The sequence below is a fragment of the Rhodamnia argentea genome, chromosome 10 (genome assembly GCF_020921035.1).
Source record: "Rhodamnia argentea isolate NSW1041297 chromosome 10, ASM2092103v1, whole genome shotgun sequence".
NCBI lineage: Eukaryota > Viridiplantae > Streptophyta > Magnoliopsida > Myrtales > Myrtaceae > Rhodamnia > Rhodamnia argentea.
In genome coordinates this window covers 25,478,420-25,501,188 of record NC_063159.1, presented here as the reverse complement: position 1 = coordinate 25,501,188, position 22,769 = coordinate 25,478,420, and positions in this window count along the sequence as shown.

Genomic DNA, 22,769 nt, shown 5'->3' with positions numbered 1-22,769 from the left:
CTGAGGACTTAGGTTGACTAGTGTACCTACTGAAGCTCACACCCTATTTCAAATTTTTCTAAAATGCAGATCGGTTTTCATCTAGGAAGCTACTCACCATCCGAGAGGGTGCCATCTGAGGACCTAGGTTTACTAGTGTACCTACAGAAGCTCAAACCCTATTTCAAATTTTTCTAAAAAGCAGATCGGCTTTCATCTAGGAAGCTACTCACCGTGCGAGAGGGTGCCATCCGAGGACCTAAGTTGACTAGTGTACCTACGGAAGCTCAAACCCTATTTCAAATTTTCTAAAAAGCAGATTGGCTTTCATCTAGGAAGCTACTCACCGTCCGAGAGGGTGCCATCTGAGGACCTAGGTTGACTAGTGTACCTACAGAAGCTCAAACCCTATTTCAAATTTTTCTAAAAAGCAGATCGGCTTTCATCTAGGAAGCTACTCACCGTCCGAGAGGGTGCCATCCGAGGACCTAGGTTGACTAGTGTACCTATAGAAGCTCAAACTCTATTTCAAATTTTTCTAAAAAGCAGATCGGCTTTCATCTAGGAAGCTACTCACCGTCCGAGAGGGTGCCATCCGAGGACCTAGGCTGACTAGTGTACCTACAGAAGCTGAAACCCTATTTCAAATTTTCTAAAAAGCAGATCGGCTTTCATCTAGGAAGCTACTCACCGTCCGAGAGGGTGCCATCTGAGGACCTAGGTTGACTAGTGTACCTACAGAAGCTCAAACCCTATTTCAAATTTTTCTAAAAAGCAGATCGGCTTTCATCTAGGAAGCTACTCACCGTCCGAGAGGGTGCCATCCGAGGACCTAGGTTGACTAGTGTACCTACAGAAGCTCAAACCCTATTTCAAATTTTCAAAGTTGAGGATCGAGGACACAGGGGATGCCAGAAAACCTGCAGAGAATCCAAGTTAATCAAATCTTTAAAATGTAACTTTTTTGAGGATTTGGGATCACCAAGGAACCTGCAAAAAGTTCAATCAAACATCATTAGTATGACAATTTTAAGTTCTTGGGAGAAACTTTAGAATTCCAGACAAATTTTCAAAGTATATTTGCGAAGGAAATGTGTCCAATCACAATTTCAAATTTCCACCGAGGATGGATTTTGAATGACACATCCCGAGTGTTCTACAAAAAGGTTGTTTTAAAAGTTTTTCAAAAGGGTTTTCCTTCATCCAAGAGAGCTTCTCACCATTTTGGAAAGGTTTTTCTTAAAATTCAAATCCGCTCACAGGAAACCTAACCTTGAGGTTTCGGGATCATTCGAGATGCATACAATCTGACTAATCAGAGAAGGCATTTTAAAAGGGACCGTAATTCGGGCCAGGTCAAAGGCTTATTAAAGGATGTTCATTTTGTGGTTTAGAAATGAATTTTGATCAGAAATAGCTTCTTCGGGTTTACAAGTCAAGAACCCCGAAGACATGATAAGACAAGAGTGTACTCACCTCTTTAAGCGGTAGCTTCTCGTATGATTTCTTGCATCAACCTGAAACACCTCTTAGATCGGAAAAGTTTTGGTGACGGGTTGTATCTTGGCTTTAGGTGGGCTCTTTAGGAATGACCATATTTTCAGAAGAGGGGTGAACTTTGGTGATCACCTTGACATTTTTATCAGCATTCATTTGCTTTTGCAGAAGATTAATGATCATTCTTTCTTCAATTAATTTTGAGGATTTTCCTCTTTTCATCTTGATGATTTTTCCTCGGGATTTGCCCCTTTTCGGGGTGCTCTTTTCATGGGCTTTAGCCTTGCTTTTACCAGGCACTTTGCTTTTTCTAGCCCTTTCATTCTTCATCATTTTTTGCATTGATTGGCTCTTTTGGAGACCAGTATCAAGAATTCTTCCAAATTATGCATTTTGACTCATTGCTGGTTATTCCTTTGTTTGCCCCGGTGTGGGGAGGTGATCACCAACAAGGGTTTAGAAATGAATATTCAATGGCTCAAATTGGCTCTTCATAGGGTAAGTGTTTGGGGATATAGAAATGAAATGCTTTTCTTCACTTTGAGATGTTCCAAGTCTCTGCGAGAAATCACCTGAAGCTATCACAAAAAGATTGATGCGGGTTAGTACAATAAAGTCTTACCCGATCTTTTCTCCAAGGAATCATCCACTGAACCTCCAAATATGCCCCAGTGTGGGGTGGTTCTTGACAGGGTTATATCCATAAAATTCTCCCTTTTTGGCTCGGATTGGTTATCAAGGGGTATAAATGTGTATAGATGATTTTGAAATGGAAATGCCTTTCATCATTTCAATCCATGTAATCACCGCGAATGATCCCTACGTCCCAAAATTAAGTTCTTTTGCTCTATCCCTCTCACTCATCACTCAAGTGTATCGGGGACGTGTTTAAGGACAAAGTTTGCCTCTTTTCACCTGAAGGATCATTCTCTTGAAAACTTTCAAAACATGCCCTTTTTATAGAAACTCAGGGCGTTTTCATCAAAATTCATCGTTTGCAAAATGTTCTCATCAAAAGATATATTCAGAAGATGTTTCTGAAACTTGTAAAGGAATGTCTTTTTGAAAGGGCCTTGTGGCTCTATAAATCCAAGTTTTTCAATTTCAAGCACGACGGTGTATGAAAATACTTTGTAAAGGAGGAGAACCTCAAACCTGTCTTCGTCAAATATTGACTTTTATCCCCTGTAAAAACAAAAGGAAACAATCGGTTCAAGATATTCAAAACTTTAAGCTCCGAAGCGATTTCTTCTCATCTCCTCCGGATGTCGACTCCCGTTTCTCGTAAAAAACAAAAGGAAACAATCAGTTAAAGATATTCAAAATTTCAAATCCCGAAGTGAATTCCTCCTGTCTTCTTCGGATGTTGACTCCCGTTTCTCGTAAAAACAAAAGGAATCAATTAATTCAAGATATTCAAAATTTCAAATCCCGAAGCGACTTCCTCCCGTCTCCTTCGGATATTGACTCTCGTTTCCTGTAAAAACAAAAGGAATCAATTAATTCAAGATATTCAAAATTTCAAATCCTGAAGCGACTTCCTCCTGTCTCCTTCGGATGTTGACTCCCGTTTCTCTGCGAAGTTCTTCATGATTCCCAGTTCACCTGCAAAATTCAAATGTATGCGGATGCATGTATGCAAGTGTCATGCGAATGCAAAACTCTATGTGACTCGGATCTGCTCATCAATCGCTTTGAAGCTCAATTTTATTTCAAGGATAATATCTCTTCACGGCGTCTGCATTTCTTGGACCCGCCAATTCTTCCCCATCCATGCTTACAAGTATAAGAGTTCCCCCGGATAAGACCTTCTGAACCACGTAGGGGCCTTCATAATTTGGCGTAAACTTGCCTCCTGGGTGTTGGGCATTTGGGAGCATTTTCTTCACAACTAGCATCCCTGTTTCGAAATTTCCGGGTTTAACCTTCTTGTTAAAAGCTCTGGCCACTTTCTTCTGATAGCTTTGACCATGACAAATAGCCCTTAATCGTTTTTCATCAATCAAATTCAATTGTTCGTGTCTCTGTTGGTTCCACTCATCTTCCGAGAGTTCAACTTGAGAAAGGATCCTTAAAGAGGGGATTTCCACCTCTTTTGGTAGGATCGCTTCCATACCGTACACCAAAGAGTAGGGAGTTGCCCCGGTTGAAGTACGAATTGAAGTTCGGTAGGCCATGAGAGCATATGGCAACCTCTCATGCCGGTCTCGATATTTCTCGGCGGTTTTAGCCAATATCCTCTTGATGTTCTTGTTTGCCGCTTCCACGGCTCCATTCATTTGTGGGCGGTAAGGTGAAGAATTAAGGTGTCGTACCTTAAATTGTTCCAATAATTGATCGACTACCTTGTTGTTTAGATTGGAGCCGTTATCCGTGATGATGGCTCTTGAAACCCCATATCTTGAGATGATATCTCGCTTGATGAATTTAGCCACGTTGTTCGTAGTAACGTTGGCATAAGAACCGGCTTCAATCCATTTAGTGAAGTAATCGATGGCCACCAGAATGAAACGATGTCCGTTTGAGGCCTTTGGGTTGATAGGGCCGATCATATCAATTCCCCACATGCAGAATGGCCAAGGCTCTGACATTTGATGTAGCTCGGTTGGCGGCGCATTTATCCTGTCGCCGTATACTTGACATTGATGACAGGATCTCACATGTTGGTTGCAATCCGACTCGATAGTCATCCAGTAGTATCCGAGTCTCATAATCTTCTTAGCGAGGAGGTGACCATTCATATGCGGTCCGCATTCCCCTTCATGAATCTCTTTTATAATGAGATTTGCTTCTTTTGAGTTCACGCACCTCGGTAGGACCGAGTCAAAGGATCTCTTGTATAAGATCCGTCCGCCGAGGAAAAATTTAGATGCCATCTTGCTGATGTACTTTTTATCTTCCGGTTGACTGTCTTGTGGGAATTCGCCCTTCAGCAGATAATTCTTGATGTCATGATACCACGGTTCTTCGTCGGGTTCTTCTTCAATGACCATGCAGTATGCGGGTTGCTCCAAGATATCAATCCTTAACGGCTCTATTTCGAGGCCATCTTGCACTTGTAACATGGCTAATAATGTGGCCAAAGCATCTGCGAAGTGATTCTGAGTTCTTGGTAGATACTCGAAAGTGATCTCCTCAAAATGTTGGATCAACTCTTCAAGGTATTTATGATAAGGAATAAGTTTGGGATCCTTTGTCTTCCACTCCCCTTGGGTTTGTAAGATAATCAGCATGGAATCTCCATATACCAGTAGCTTCTTCACCTTTAATGATGCGGCCAATTGTAACCCAAGTATGCAGGCTTCATATTCAGAAATGTTATTGGTGCACGGAAACACCAATTTAGCTGAAACTGGATAATGTTGATCTTCGGGGGATATCGAACTGCCCCAGTGCCTGATCCAGTGAGGTTCACTGCGCCGTCAAAGTACATTGTCCATTTGTCTTCAGATATGTTCAGGATTTGACCTCCATTGTTTTGCTCCGAAACGTCTTTAGGAGGATTCTCGGCTAGCATGTCGGCAATTGCTCTTCCCTTGACAGACTTTTGGGGAGAGGTTTTGATATCAAACTCCGAAAGCAGTATTTGCCATTTAGCCATCTTTCCTAACAATGTTGGTTTCTCCAAAAGGTATTTGATAAGGTCATTTTCGGTGACCGGTTCTATGTTGACATGCCGGGTTTAGATCGTGAAATTGTGGAGCATGCTTTGCCTACAAATCCTGCTTGCACACCAGTAAATCAATCGCCACGAAGAATGAATCCTGAACCGGCAGATAAGATCAAGGAAGAGGTGATGAAGCTCCTTAAAGTTGGATTTATCGAGGCTGTCCCATATGCTGATTGGGTCGCCAACATCGTACCGATTAAGAAGAAAGATGGGAGAATTAGAATATGCGTGGATTATCGGGACTTGAACAAAGCTAGTCCGAAGGATGATTTTCCTCTACCGCACATTGATGTACTCGTTGATAGTACCGCGGGCTTTGAATTATTCTCCTTTATGGATGGATTCTCGGGATATAATCAGATCATGTTGAAGGAAGAAGATAAGATAAAGACCTCATTCACTACACAATGGGGAACCTTCATTTACAAGGTAATGCCCTTTGGATTGAAAAATGCAGAGGCAACATATCAAAGGGCTATGGTGACCCTTTTTCATGACATGATACATAAGGAGATTGAGGTCTATGTGGACGATATGATTGCCAAGTCCAGACTTGGAGAGGACCATGTTAAAGTGCTAAAGAAATTATTTGATCGATTGAGAAAATACAAGCTCAAGCTAAATCCCGCAAAATGCGTATTTGGCGCAAGATCCGGAAAGCCGCTAGGATTTGTGGTGAGCAATCGTGGTATTGAAATTGACCCTTCCAAGATCAAAGCCATATGGGAGATAGGGACTCCTTCTACTGTTAAGGAGGTAAGGGGCCTACTTGGAAGATTGAATTATATATCCAGATTTATATCTCAACTATCAGAAACGGCAAAACCCTTCTTCAAACTGCTAAAGAAAGGCGCAAAGGTAAAATGGGATGCGAAATGTCAACAAGCATTTGAGAAGATCAAGGAATATTTGGTACGACCTCCGATATTGGTACCTCCTATCCCTAACGTTCCTTTAACTCTATATCTGACGGTTCATGATGAATCCTTGGAAGCTTTACTTGCCCAAACTAACCCCAAGGATCGTAAAGAGCGGGCCATGTACTATTTGAGCAAAAAGTTCACAACATCTGAAGCCAAGTACCCGGCGGTGGAAAGGACTTGCGTAGCATTGGTTTGGGTCCTCCGCAGATTAAGGCAGTATACGCTGCATTATCATATAGAACCGGTTCTTGAAAATGACCCTATCAAGTACCTTTTGGAGAAACCAACATTGCTAGGAAAGATGGCTAAATGGCAAATATCGCTTTCAGAGTTTGATATCAAAACCTCTCCCCAAAAGTCTGTCAAGGGAAGAGCAATTGCTGACATGCAAGTTGAGAATCCTCCTAAAGACGTTTCAAAGCAAAATAAGGGAGGTCAAATCCTGAACATATCCGAAGACAAATGGACAATGTACTTTGACGGCGCAATAAACCTCACTGGATCGAATCTTGGGGCGGTTCTGATATCCCCCGAAGATCAACATTATCCAGTTTCAGCCAAGTTGGTATTCCCCCGCACCAACAACATTTCTGAATATGAAGCCCGCATACTAGGACTACAATTGGCCATCTCATTAAAAGTAAAGAAGCTGCTGGTATATGGAGATTCCATGCTGATCATTTTACAAACTCGGGGGAGTGGAAGACAAAGGATCCCAAGCTTATCCCTTATCATAAGTATCTTGAAGGGTTGATCCAACATTTTGAAGAGATCACTTTCGAATATCCGCCAAGAACTCAGAATCATTTTGCTGATGCTTTGGCCACATTATCGGCCATGTTACAAGTGCAAGATGGCCTCGAGATAGAGCCGTTAAGGATTGACATCCTTGAGCAACCTGCATACTGCATGGTCATTGAAGAAAACATGATGAAGAACCGTGGCATCATGACATCAAGAATTACCTCTTGAAGGGCGAATTCCCGCGGGACAGTCAACCAGAAGATAAGAAATACATAAGTAAGATGGCATCTAAATTCTTCCTCAGCGGACAGATTTTATACAAGAGGTCCTTTGACTCGGTCCTACTGAGGTGTGTGAATTCCAAAGAAGCAAATCTCATTATGAAAGAGATTCATGAAGGAGAATGCGGGCCGCATATGAATGGTCACCTCCTCGCCAAGAAAATTATGAGACTCGGATACTCTTGGATGACTATCGAGTCAGATTGCAACCAGCATATTAGATCCTGTCATCAATGTCAAGTATACGGTGACAGGATAAATGCGCCACCAATCGAGCTACATCAAATGTCAGAACCCCGGCCATTCTCTATGTGGGGAATTGATATGATTGGCCCTATCAACCCAAAGGCCTCAAACGGGCATCGTTTCATTTTGGTGGCTATTGATTATTTCACCAAATGGATTGAAGCCAGCTCATATGCCAATGTTACTGCGAACAACGTAGCTAAATTCATCAAGAGGGATATCATCTCAAGATATGGAGTACCAAGAGCCATCATTACAGAGAATGGCTCCAATTTGAACAACAAGGTTGTCGATCAACTATTGGAACAATTTAAGGTACGACATCTTAATTCTTCACCTTACCGCCCGCAAATGAATGGAGCTGTGGAAGCGGCAAACAAGAACATCAAGAAGATATTGGCTAAAACTGCTGAGAAATATAGAGATTGGCATGAGAGATTGCCATATGCTCTCATGGCCTACCGGACCTCAATTCGTACCTCAACCGGGGCAACTCCCTATTCTTTGGTATACGGTATGGAAGCGGTCCTACCAGTAGAGGTGGAAATCCCCTCTTTAAGGATCCTGTCTCGGGTAGAACTCACGGAAGATGAGTGGAACCGGCGGAGACATGAACAATTGAATTTAATTGATGAAAAACGATTGAAGGCTATCTGCCATGGTCAAAACTACTAGAAGAAGGTGGCCGGAGCTTGTCAAGCCTAGAAATTTTGAAACAGTGATGCTAGTTGTGAAGAACATGCTCCCAAATGCCCGGCATCCAGGAGGCAAATTCATGCCAAACTATGAAGGCCCCTACGTGATTCGAAAAGTCTTATCCGGGGGAGCTCTTATACTTGTAAACATGGATGGAGAAGAGTTGGCGAGTCCGAGAAATGCAGACGCCGTGAAGAGATATTATCCTTGAAATGAAATTGAGCTTCAAAGTGATTGATGAGCGGATCTGAGTCACATAGAATTTTGCATTCGCATGACATTTGCATACATGCATTTGCATATGTCTGTGTTTTGTAGGTAAATCGGGAGTCACGAAGAATCCTACAGAGCAATGGACCAGACAAGAGGAAGTCACCTTTGGAAATTAAAATTTTGAACATCTTTAATCGATTGACTCCTTTTGTTTGTGTAGGAAACAGGAGCTAACATTTGATAGAGACAAGAGAAAGTCACTTCGGGATTTGAAAATTTGAACATCTTGAACTAATCGATTTCTTTTGTTTTTACAAGAAATGGGAGTCAACATCCAAAGGAGATAAGAAGAAATCGCTTCTGAATTTAAAATTTTGAATATCTTGAACTGATTGTTTCCTTTTGTTTTTACAGGAAACAGAAGTCAATATTTGAAGAAAATAGGTTTGAGGTCCTCCTCTTTTTAAGTATTCTCATACACTGTTGAAAAACTTGGACTTGCAAAGCAACAAGGCCCTTTCAAGGAAACATTCCTTTCAAATTACAGAAACATCCGTTGAACAAACCTTTTGATGAAATTTTTTTGCTAATGATGAATTTTGATGAAAACACCCTGGGTTTTTATAAAAAGGGCATGTTTAGAAAGCTTTTCAAGAGAATGATCCTTCGGATGAAAAGAGGCAAGCATTGTCCTTAAACACGTCCTTGATACACTTGAGTGATGAGTGAGAGTGACGGAGCGAAAGAGCTTAACCTCGGGACGTATGGGTCATTCGCGGTGATTACATGGATTAAAGTGACGAAAGGCATTTCCATTTCAAAATTATCCATACACATTTATATCCCTTGATAACCACTCTGAGCCAAAAAGGGAGAATTTTATGAATATAACCCCGTCAAGAACCACCCCACACTAGGGCATATTTGGAGGTTCATTGGATGATTCCTTGGAGAAAAGATCGGGTAAGACTTTATTGTGCTAACCTGCATCAATCTTTTTGTGATAGCTTCAGGTGATTTCTAGCAAAGATTTGGAACACCTCAAAGTGAAGAAAAGCACTTCATTTCTATACCCCCGAACACTTACCCTTTGAAGAGCCAATTTGAGCCTTTAAATATTCATTTCTAAACCCTTGTTGGTGATCACCTCCCCACACTGGGGCAAACAAAGGAATTACCAGCAATGAGTCAAAAAGTATGATTGGAAGAATTTTTGATGTTGGTCTCCAAAAGAGCCATTCAATGCAAGAAAATGACAAGAAATGAAAGGGCTAGAAAAAGCAAAGTGCCTGGTAAAAGCAAGGCCAAAGCCCATGAAAAGAGCATCCCAAAAGGGGCAAATCCAAAAAATTTATCAGCAAGGTGAAAAGAGGAAAGTCCTCAAAGTCAATTAAAGAAAGAATGATCATGAATCTTCTGCAAAAACAAATGAATGTTTGGAAAATGTCAAGGTGATCACCAAAGTTCACCCCTCTCTTGAAAATATGGCCTTTCTTAAAGAGCCCACCTTAAACCAAGATACAACCTGTCACCAAAACTTTTCCGATCTAAGAGGTGTTTCAGGTTGATGCAAGAAATCATACAGGAAGCTACCGCTTAAAGAGGTAAGTACAATCCTGTCTTATCATGTCTTCGGGGTTCTTGACTTGTAGACCCGAAGAAGCTATTTCTGATCAAACTTCATTTTTAAACCTCAAAATGAATATCCTTTGATAAGCCTTTGACCTGGCCTAAATTACGGTCCCTTTTAAAATGCCGTCTCTGATTAGTCGGATTGTATGCATCTCGAATGATCCCGAAACCTCGAGGTTAGGTTTTACGTGAGCGGATTTGAATTTCAAGAAAAGCCTTCCCAAATGGTGAGAAGCCCTCTTGGATGAAGGAAAACCCTTTTGAAAAACTTTTAAAACAACCTTTTTGTAGAACACTCGGGATGTGTCATTCAAAATCCATCCCCAATGGAGATTTGAACTTGTGATTGGATACATTTCCTTCGCAAATACACTTTGAAAATTTGTTTGGAATTCTTAAGTTTCTCCCAAGAACTTAAAGTTGTCATACTAATGATGTTTGATTGAACTTTCTGCGGGTTCCCTGGTGATCCCAAATCCCCGGAAAAATTACATTTTAAAGATTTGATTAACTTGGATTTTCTGCGGGTCTCCTGGCATCCCCAGGTCCTCATATCCTCAACTTTGAAAATTTTAAAAAGGGTTTGAGCTTCTGTAGGTACACTAGTCAACCTAGGTCCTCAGATGGCACCCTCTCCTTTGAAAATTTGAAATAGGGTTTGAGCTTCCGTAGGTACACTAGTAAACCTAGGTCCTCGGGTGGCACCCTTCCGGACGGTGAGTAGCTTCCTAGATGAAAGCCGATCTGCACTTTAGAAAATTTGAAATAGGGTTTGAGCTTCCGTAGGTACACTAGTCAACCTAGGTCCTCAGATGGCACCCTTTCGGACGGTGAGTAGCTTCCTAGATGAAAGCCGATCTGCATTTTAGAAAATTTGAAATAGGGTTTGAGCTTCTGTAGGTACACTAGTCAACCTAGGTTCTCAGATGGCACCCTTCTAGACGGTGAGTAGCTTCCTAGATGAAAGCCGATCTGCACTTTAAAAAATTTGAAATAGGATTTGAGCTTCTGTAGATACACTAGTAAACCTAGGTCCTCGGATGGCACCCTTCTAGACGGTGAGTAGCTTCCTAGATGAAAGCCGATCTGCACTTTAGAAAATTTGAAATAGGGTTTGAGCTTACGTAGGTATACTAGTCAACCTAGGTCCTCAGATGGCACCCTTTCAAACGGTGAGTAGCTTCCTAGATGAAAGCCGATCTGCATTTTAGAAAATTTGAAATAGGGTTTGAGCTTCTGTAGGTACACTAGTCAACCTAGGTTCTCAGATGGCACCCTTCTAGACGGTGAGTAGCTTCCTAGATGAAAGCCGATCTGCACTTTAAAAAATTTGAAATAGGATTTGAGCTTCTGTAGATACACTAGTAAACCTAGGTCCTCGGATGGCACCCTTCTAGACGGTGAGTAGCTTCCTAGATGAAAGCCGATCTGCACTTTAGAAAATTTGAAATAGGGTTTGAGCTTACGTAGGTATACTAGTCAACCTAGGTCCTCAGATGGCACCCTTTCAAACGGTGAGTAGCTTCCTAGATGAAAGCCGATCTGCATTTTAGAAAATTTGAAATAGGGTTTGAGCTTCTGTAGGTACACTAGTCAACCTAAGTCCTCAGATGGCACCCTTCCGGACGGTGAGTAGCTTCCTAGATGAAAGCCGATCTGCGTTTTAGATGGTGAGTCCCTTCATAGAGGATAGCCAATCTCTTTTAAATAGGTGAAACCTCTTTGTTACAAGGGTGAACCTCCCCTTCGGACGATGAGTAGCTTCCTAGATGAAAACCGATCTACTTTTTAAATGATGAATCCCAAGTGGATAGTCACACCCATTTTAAATAGGTGAAACCCCTTTGTTACAAGGGTGAACCTCCCTTCCAGACGGTGAGTAGCTTCCTAGATGAAAACCGATCTGCCTTTTAAATGATGAATCCCGAGTGGATAGTCAAACCCATTTTGAATAGGTGAAACCCCTTTGTTACAAGGGTGAACCTCCCTTCCAAATCTTCAAACCACCGCTCGACACCGGACGGACGCGGATCATCGCAAAATCACACCAAACCGTCCAAAGGTAATTCCGTACACTCAATTTTTCAACCTCGGATCAACAAATCTCCGATTACAAACAGGTGAGCTACGGGTAAGTCTCTCTCTTTTCTCATCTACCTTTAACATAAAATGAGCATGGATTGGAAATAATTCTCCACGGAGTCAGAGCTTTAAACTGCGAAGGTAAGGTAATTGGATGTCAAGATTAGTTCTTTAGATTTTTCCCCAGCAGAGTCGATTAAAGATCCAGGTGTCACATTGTCTTTGAAAGCAACCTCTAACCGAGATTACTTTCAAAGAGGGGCAACTGTTGACACCTGATTTTTAATCAATTTTTCTTTAGTTTTATTTCCCAAAATTCACTAAAAATTCACAAAAAATTAAAAAATTAAAAAATCAACATTGGAAGCCTTGGCCAAGCCTAAGGAACCAATTTGGAACAAAAAATAATTTTTCATATTTTTCACATTTTTAAATATTTTCGAAAAATAGGAAAATACTTGAAAATTCATAAAAAATACTTTTCGAGGTCACAAAAATACACAAAAATATTCCATATTTTTCTTCTAATTCCCTTTTAATATTGACCTCAAGAAAAATCAAAAGTTGAGTTCAATTTTAGGTGTTCCTTCACAATACCTAGAATTGAATTTACACAAAAAATACCAATTGAGTCTTTTTATTTGTAAATTTTTGCACATTTTTAGGTCTAGACATTCAATTGCAGTCCCTTTGAACTTCAATTTGATCAATTGCACCCACAATTGCACGAATTGCGTGAATTAGACAACAATCCCCAAATTATTTGCAATTTAGTCCCTCAATTTGCCAATTTTTGAAATTACTTTTAATTGAGGGACTATCATGATAAAATTGGACTGTCCCCCTATGTTTTCATACATTTCAAATTGATTGGCATAGGTCTCATGGTCCAATTTGGTCAAATTGACATCCAATTGAACATTTCCCTAATTTGGGCAAATTGAAAAATTTGGGGCTTTTGTGCAAATTGATGAAAATTTTTGGGCAAAACCACATTTCTAGATAATATTAAGGCCCCTAAGTCCAATTTCGAGGTTTAATTGCAAAAATCCCCACTCAATTTCAACTAATTTTGAAAATTTTGCAAAGAACAACATGCGAACCGGTTCAGACCGGTCTAACCGCCGGTCGGACCGGTCCGAAGAATGTCGTCTTCCTCGGACGACTCGCGCGATTTGCAGGTTTGGACGATCAATTCCAATGGCCAAATTGAAGGCCAATTCATGTATGATTAAGCTAATTGGTGTGGGGGTTTGCATATGCGGGTCATGCTCCGTCAATTGCCACCGTCGGCACGGCCAATAGCCACCGAGGTGGCCGGAATCGATGGTCAAAGGCGCCGGCGTCCAAAAGTCAACATTCTCAAATTCAAGGGCAATTCACGCTCGTTTTGGACTCAACGGACATCTAACGGACTTGGACGGAATCCTAGTGATTCCGTCACCGTCCGGCAAGCCAAAAATCACGTGGTCGCACGTGATAGCATCTCGGCCAAGCTTCGCCCGTGCGCGCGCGTTTTTGAAAACTTGGTATAAATAGATGGGAAAGTTCTAGAGTGAGAGAGGAGGCTCATTCGTGCTCACCGGACCAAACGGAATAGAGAGAGAGTGTGAGTTAGAGAGAGAAAAACGCTCTCGTCGTCCGCCATTGACGAGAGTTCGAGCGGCGACTGTGAATCAATCATCCGGCCAATCTAGGCCACCTCAAGCAGTGAAACTACTTCCAGGGAGCTTGCACGAGGGTCCGGAAACGATCGCAACTAGCCTTGCCGTCCGAGACCGCCTGAATCGGTAAGTTGAGCTTCGAGTCTTCTTCTTGTGCATCCATGGCAGCGCACCCTCACGAGCTTGATTTCTTCAATTGATGTGTGCGTTTTACCTTTGAAACTTCCTTAACCACGATCGCACTGTCCTTTCGCATTGATTTTGCCCAATCGAGTCGAGTCAAACCTCCAACCGGTCTCGGTGCAGTCGGACTTCGGCCGGGCGTAACTAGCGGCTGCGAGTTCGATCTGAACCCGAGGTAAGTATTCTAAACTCTCTTTGAATGTGCCTGAAGCTTTAATTCGATTGTTATGCTCTGTATGTCGAGATTGAGGTCTGCAACTATGTGACTGTGTATATTCGTTTTGTGTTGATTACGTGGGTGAAATCGTCCGATTTTTGACTATGTTGATCTACGAGGTAAATAGAGTCGATCGCCGTTGGTTTGAGGCCTTTCCGGTGAGATCTCACCGTTGGATCTCGCCGGAGAGCTCTCGGCCGTCCATTATGTGTCGTCGCGATGAGGAAGACAAAGGCGACATGGCGTGGTCAAACGGTCGGCGACCTAGGTGTCGCCCTCCGGTTGGTCCAACTCATGTCCTAGTCGGCTCGGCCGTTGGCACGAGCGAGCTGACTCGGACTCGATCCGACGGCCCGGATTATTAGATGAATTTGATCTGTGGCCGTCGGATCTGATTTTACATTTTTTAGTTATTAGTATATTAGGCAGAAAATAGAAAATGTAAAACGGTGTCGTCTAAGGTAGATGATTTGGCGTCGTTTTGGTGCCAGATAGGACGAACGGCCTAGATTATCTCTAGAATAGATCGTGACCGACGAAGGTCTTAATCGATGCGGCGCCGTTTCATGTGTTAAGCCTAAAGCGTCGCCGTTTCGCGTATACGAGTGGTGAACGGCTCAGATCGAGCCTCGAAATTTAATCCCGACCATCCATGCGTTTATTCTATACGGTGCCGTTTAGACAATAGATGAGTGAACGGCTCAGATCAAGTCTACATCGAATCGTGACCGTCCATCCAAGGTTGATACGTCATCGTTTGTGAGTAGATGGGCCGGAACGTCGTCGTTTCGTTAGGGCGAAAGCTGACGGCCGAGATTGATCCGGAGATTGATCTCGGCCATCCATGTATTTTACGTATATTTAGATATTAGAAATTAGTTTAGAAAATCAAAAAGAAAATCAAATAAATGTATATACGGCGCCGTTTTTGTGTCGTGGGCGGCCTGTGAACGGTCGGATCGGGTTGACCGGTTATTGACCGGGTTGACCCGGTCCAAAATATTAATAAAAAATAAAAAAATAAATAAAAAGAAATTTCCAAAAATCCAAAAAAATTGCAAAAATACTTAGAAAATTCATAAAAATTCCCAGATTTTCAAAAAAAATTTCTAAAAATTTCTAGATCGATTCGGGACTCATAAAGTCTAGATCGAGAATTTTGAGACTTCGAGGGTCGATCCGTATCGATCCGGAAAATTCTCATTTTTTTTAGAAAATAAATAAAAAATTCCAAAAATAGAAAAAATTAGAAAAATTCTGAAAAATCACAAAAAATAGGAAATGGCCACATTCAACTGGCCAATCTGAAATTTTGTGATTTTCAGGTCCCGAACCCCCAAAAAATGACCATTCTATCCCTCTGGGCCCTCCGCCCCAAATTTTCCCCAACCATTCGCCTGAACTAAAATTCGATATTTTTGTGAATCGATAGAATCCTCTTAGGCTCGTTTGCTTGATTTGTTTGACTGATTTGACATTGATTGTTTTGATTGTGCATTTTAATTTTTGATTGTGATTGTTAGGATAGAAAATTCCCATCTGCATGAATACTTAGGATTATTAGGGCCTACCTCACCCGAAAGTCCATCTGCATGAATTCCTAGGTTAGAAAAACACCCGACATCGGTAACCGAAAGGGCGTCAATATGAAATTTGGCGTAACCAAGTCCTCGGACCCAAAAATCTCTGGTTTTCGCAGAACCGAACGGTTTCTCCCGACCGCTCGGTAAGGTTTTCCGATTGTACCTTCCAATAAACCGATCGGTGGCGACTCCAATTGCATGTACATAATTGCACATGCCACCCGACCACACTAAGGTCGATATCGATATTTGATAAATTTTACCCGACATCGCGATTCGAGTAATGGGTCTTGGGAGAGACCCGCGATCCTAAAAAAATCCCGCCGACAACCGGGGTTACATCTATATATATAAAAAAGATCGGCTCATTAACCCTCTCACCACCGGAAAGACCATTATTATGGATAAAAAAAATTCCGGGAGGGTCGCGACAATGAAAATTTATTTTTTGTTCAAAATTGGTTCCTTATGCTTGGCCAAGGCTACCAAACTTGATTTTTCAATTTTTTGATTTTTTGTGAATTTTTGGTTAATTTTAAAAAATAAAACTAAGGAAAACTTGATTAAAAATCAGGTGTCAACACACGCTTCTCAAATGCCCACCCATCCTTTTCTCGGACGAGGCATCTTCGCATGCACAATGAATATACCAAGCATCCCGTAGGGTAACCCGAATATGACTCGATTATGTACTTCCGTCGTTCTAATCGATTTGTCTCATACCAAATCTCATAGCCAAGATGCATACAATCGCCCATGAATGAGGTATATCATATCATGTCTGTTGACACTCGATTTTTAATCAAGTTTTCCTTAGCTTTATTTTCTAAAAATTCCCAAATATTCACAAAAAATCAAAAAATTGAAAAATCAAGTTTGGTAGCATTGGCCAAGCATAAGGAACCAATTTTGAACAAAAACTAATTTTTCATATTTTTCACATTTTTTAATATTTTCGAAAAATATAAAAATACTAGAAAATTCATAAAAATACTTCTCGAGGTCACAAAAATACAGAAAAATATCCAATATTTTTCTTTTAATTCCCTCCTCTTATTGACCTCAGGAAAAATTAAAAATTGAAGTCAATTTTAGGTGTTTCTTCATTTAGAGTCTAGACATTCAAATTGTTTCTTCATTTAATTCCCTACACTAAGGATTGAATTCGCATAAAAAATACAAATTGAGTTTTTTTTATTTGCAATTTTTGCACATTTAGAGTCTAGACATTCAATTGCAGTCCTTTTAAGCTTCAATTTGATCAATTGCACCTCCAATTGTGCGAATTGCATGAATTAGACAAGAATCCCCAAAATATTTGAAATTTAGTCCCTAGGGTTTCAAATTTATGAAATTACTTTCGATTGAGGGACTTTCGTGGCAAAATTGGACTGTCCCCTTAGGTTTTCACATATTCTGAATCGATTAGCATAGGTGGTTTGGTCCAATTTGGTTAATTGGACGCCCAATTGAACTTTTCCCCAATTTGGGATTTTAGAAAAATTTGGGGTTTTGTAGAAATTGGTGAAAATTTTTGGGCAAAACCACATTTATAGATAGAATTCAAGCCCCTAAGTTCAATTTTGAGGTTTAATTGTGAAAATTCCCCATGGATTTTGATTAATTTCGAAAATTTTAAGTCCGAACCGGTTTAGACCGGTCTGACCACTGATCGGACCGGTCAAACTGGTTCAGCACAGTGTCGTCTTCTTCCCCAAATGTGCGACACTCTACAGATTTCGTGATGAATTTTAGCAACCAAATTGAAGACCAATTCGTATCTAATTGGATTAATTGATGTAGGCGTTTTGTTCCTCATGCCGGGAGGAGTCGATTGCCGCCACCGGCGAGGCCAATGGTCGCCGGAGATGGGCGGAATTGACGGTCAAAGTCCCGGCGCTCGAAAAAGTCAACATTTGCAAGGCCGAGTGCAATTCACGCTCGTTTGAGGCTCAATGGAGGCCAAACGGACATGGACGGAATCCTAACTGATTTCGTCACCATCCGGCAACCATTTGGCATGTGCCAAGGCACGAGGGAGGCTCGGCGAGCTCACACCCGTGCGCGCCTATTTTCAAAAAATTGGATATAAATAGCTGAGGAAGATTCACGAGAGAGGGAGGCTCATTCGTGCTCGCAACCAACTCGTAGAGCTAGAGAGAGAGAGAGAGAAAGCGAGAGAGAGAGAGAGAGAGAGAGAGAGAGAGAGAGAGCTCGTTCTCCCGCTCGCTCGGTCGAGAACTTGAGCTCGACCGTGAGTTCTTCGGGAGGCCAATCCGGAGAGAATCGAAGCTTGCAAACTAGTCTAGAAGCTTCGTAGCAACTCCGGGAGTCGATCGCGACAGCTTAATCAATCTGCGAACTCCTAAATCGGTGAGTCGATCTCTCAATCTCAGCTCTGCACGTTCATGGCATTGCACTAATTCATGCACGATCCTTGCAATTGTTGTGTGCGTTTTTTTCCTTGAGCATTGCTGATCATGTTCTCATATCATTTTTGCATCGATTTTGCCCGAACATCACGAGTCGAACCTATTGCCTGTCTCGATCCGGCCGAACACCGGCCGGGCGTATCCAGCCATTGCGAACTCAATCCGAGTTCGAGGTAAGCATTCTGGACCTCCCGTGATGCTCTTATGTGATTGAATTAGTCTATTTCGCTTTGTATTGCTTGATCGAGTTCTGCAACATCGTTCCGTACGAAGCATGTTTCTCAAGATTTAGCCGATGAACTTGATTGATTATTAGATATGTTAATCTGGATGATTAGACGAGTCGATTGGCTCTGGTTTGAGGTCAATCGGCCGAGGTTTCACCGTTGGATCTCGCTAGGAAGCCTCGGCCGTCCGTTGCGTCTTCGTCGCGAGGTTGAAAACGACGATGATGTGGCGGGTCAACAGGTCAAAGGTCTAAAGTGGCGCTTTTTGAGTGGTTTGAGTCGGCATCCGGTCAGCCTAGCCATGCGCACGAAAAAGCCGAGTCGGATTTGATTCGACGGTGATGATAAATAGTTGAGTTTAATTCTAGGCCATCGGATCTATTTTTGGTATTTTCTAATATTACATTTATTAGTTAGAAAATAAGAAAAATAAAAAACGGTGGCGTTTCGTGTAGGTGATGGGGCGTCGTTTTGTATTTAGAAGAAATGGACGGTTCAGATTAAGTCTAGGTTAGATCATGACCGTTCGTGCATTTAAGTAAAGCATCGTCATTTTATAGCTAGGCGAGTCGACGGCCTAGATTGCATCTAAGTTTAGATCGTGGCCGTCCGTTTAATAATCAGATGCGGCGTCGTTTTACAAGGGGGTCTCGACGCGGCGTCGTTTTGATTAAGAGGGAGTCAACGGCCGAGATCGATTCTAGATTTGATCTCGGCCGTCCATTTCATTTTCTTTAATTTCGAATATTAGAAAATAGTTTGGAAAATAAAAAAAATAGAAATAAAGGAGATGCGGCGTCGTTTTTGGTGTCGAGTGTTTTACGAGCGGGTCTGGACCGGGTTGACCGGGTTGACCCGGTCCAAAAATATTAATAAAAAATTAATAAAAATTTTCTAAAAATCCAAAAAAATTGCAAAATTCATAGAAAATTCATAAAAATTCCAAGATTTTCCCAAAAAAAAAAATCTAAAAAATGTTAAGATCGATTCGGGACTCTTATAGTCCGAATAGAAAAATTTTGAGGTTCCAAGGGTCGATTCACCTCGATCCGAAAAATCCCCGACTTTTAGAGAATAAATAAAAAAAATCCAAAAAATTAGAAAAATTCTAAAAAATATCACAAAAAATGGGAAATTGCCACATTTAACTGGCCCAACCCCAATTTTGTGATTTTTGGGTCCCGAACCTCAAAAATGACCATTTTACCCTCTGGGCCTTCCGCCTCAAATTTTCCCGAACCATCCCGACACTCAATTGAGTTCATTCCGTGGCTCGATAGAGCCATATTAGGCGTGTGTATTTGATTGACTGTTCGATTTGGTTGCGATTATCTTGATTGCGCATTTAAATTTCTGATTGTGACTGTTAGGGCGGAAAAAATTCCCGTATGCATGATACCTTAGATTGTTAGGGCCTACTTCACCCAAAATTTCATCTGCATGAATTCTTAGGTTAGAAAATCACTCAACTTCGGTAACCGAAAGGGTGTCAATGCAAATCTTGGCGTAACCAAGTCCCCGGACCCAAATCTCTGGTTCTCGTAGAATCGAACGGTTTCTCCCGACCGCTCGATAGGGTTCCCGATCATATCCTCTAATAATTGATCGGTGGCGACTCCATATGCATGTACACTATGCACATGTCACACGACCACATTAAGGTCGACCCCGATAAAATTTTCTTCACATCGCGATTCGAGTAATGGGTCTTGGGAGAGACCCGCACGCCGAAGATCCACTGTCAAATAGGTCGGGAAGCGCGGCTCGTTAACTCTCGCATCTCACATTTCGTACGGAAGTTCGGAGGGTCACGACAGACTGGCGACTTTATTAGGGAACGATGGTTGCTAAATCATTAAGAGGACTTAAGCCGATAAAAAAGTTGAGTGTATTCTAACCTTGTTTTCTGCAGATGCTCTTGAAGGTGAGGTACGTCCACTAACAAAAAATGTTAAATGTTGGTGCAGATGGGAGTTATAAGGGGTGGCGTCTTTGCTAAACTCTTTGTGCAGATATGGTGTTTTGGGTTTTGTGTGTTTATTTATGCCCATATTGAAGCGGTATTTTGATATAAACTGCTATGCATGTAATGCATATTTTGAGGATCACGACACTGCACACACAAACGCCTAAACTCGAGCCGCGAATCACCCTTTTAGGTCACCATAGATAGGGATTGGTATGAGAAGCTCTTGTGTTTGATTGCACTTGGGTTGACCATATATTAATCCCGCTTGCTATGCGAGGTTGATAATCCTACCCACTTGTTGTTTGATTGCGCTTGTGGGTGGCTCATCAATTCGTATAGCGGGAGCCTTTTTAGGTCCGGACCCGAGCCTTTTTGATTTCTTTAGAGTTAAACCTCACTTGTCTCATGCGCATGTGAATGGAAGGTTGGTATACCTAAAACCAAAAACCAAAAAAAAAAAAAGAGTAACATCGGTTGGTAAGGCTTTTTACCGTCTTTATTTTTGCAAATTTAATTTATGCATAACATGCATTTTCACGAACATATCATGAAAATTGTAAGATTGTTTAAGTGGTTAGGATTGAAAGTCAATTTTCCCTTTTAGGATAGATAGCGCCCTAAAGTTAGATCGGTGTTCTTAATACGTTTATGTGGGAGCGAAAGAGTATTCGACGCAAGGATCGAGTGCCCAACACCTTCTAAATCTTTGGATTTGTTCGTGGAACGGAACTCGATGGACGTAATCGCATCCGAAGTGAAAGCTGTGATTATACGCGTTGTGCGCGCCATTTGGAGCTCAAGCGAGGAAAAGAGAAGCTCCAAGAACTATATGCGAAATTGATGAGGCGACCTCGCGCGATCAAGATGGTCCCATGTCACTCGCTGATCAAGAAGAGAGAAATCATCATCATATCCTCCGACAATGAAGAAAATGTCGAGCTTCCCGAGATAGTGGAGATATCATCCGACAAGGATGACGCTTAGACTAGTTAGTCTTAGTCGGACTTTGGGGCATTTGTGTTTAGGATTTGTTGCACTTCCTCCGGATTATCTTTGTATTCTTCATTGACTTGTATTGGTCAAACGTCTTTAGATGCTTTTATATCCTATCTCTTTGGGTTTAATTGTATTAGACTTGTGAATTTTGTGGGTTGTCAAATTTAAAGTTGTAATAGCGACTTTCTACCCCGATTACACTTAAATGATCCTAATCAATTACATGCCATCTTTAGGTGGGATTTGGTCCATAACTACCCCATTTGGTTTATTTGGGTCAAGTGGGAGTAGTTGACCCTCATGTTACCAAAAGATGACATGGAATTTGGTTAGTACATTTGCATCACATTTCATGCATATACATCATGGTCCGTGGTAATTGACACTAGAATCATCATTTTGCATATTTTAGATCATGGGGAATGGAGATATCAAGATCATTCCGATGCCTCGCAAAGAACTCTCTCAATGGTGGGACCGTCTCAACCCAATCAACAAGGCATATGTAGAAGGACGTTTGGGCCGACCGGTGGATTTGATTAGAATGGAGTATCAACCGGCCCTTATTCAAGCTTTGGCCAAGACTTGGGATACGCACACGATGACATTTAACTTTCAAGGCCTTGAGTTAACTCCTACGCTGGAGGAATATTCTGCTATCATCGGGGCCAATTTTGACGATCATATAGCTCAACCCCCTTTAGACATGGATTCTACCCGTTCTCTATCGAGCTTCCTTCGCCTTAAGACTTCCGAGATAGAAAAGGTCTACAAATCCAATTCCGATATATTCACTTTCTCGTTCCCTTTTGACAATTACTCTTCTCTACCCGCCGAAACCGGTCATAAATCGGGAAAGGTGTTTATCCTAGCTTTCTTTGCGTTCGTCCTATTTTCCACTTCTAGGACTGCTTTCGATCCTTCCATAATTCACATAGCTCGACAAGCTTGTTGCCGATGGAATTACTCCTATATGATTCTAGCTGAAACCTTCCTTTCTCTAAATCGTTTCAAAACTTCCAAAAAAGCCATTTTTCAAGCTTCCAACGGATTACTTCATATGTGGTTTGTTTCTCACATAAAAACCTTTCAACTTCGAGTAGGGTGCTATGAAATTGTTGACACCTGATTTTTAATCAATTTTCCTTTAGTTTTATTTTCTAAAATTTACAAAAAATTCATAAAAAAATCAAAAAATTAAAAAAAATCAACATTGGAAGCTTTGGCCAAGCATAAGGAACCAATTTTGAACAAAAAATAACTTTTCATATTTTTCGCATTTTTTAATATTTTCGAAAAATAGAAAAATGTTAGAAAATTCATAAAAAATACTTTTCGAGGTCACAAAAATATAGAAAAATACTTAATATTTTTATTTTAATTCCCTTTTCACATTGACTTCAAGAAAAATCAAAAATCGAGTTCAATTTTAGGTGTTTCTTCACAATGCCTAGAGTTGAATTTCCATAAAAAATACCAATTGAGTCTTTTTATTTGCAATTTTTGCACATTTTGTGTCTAGACATTCAATTGCA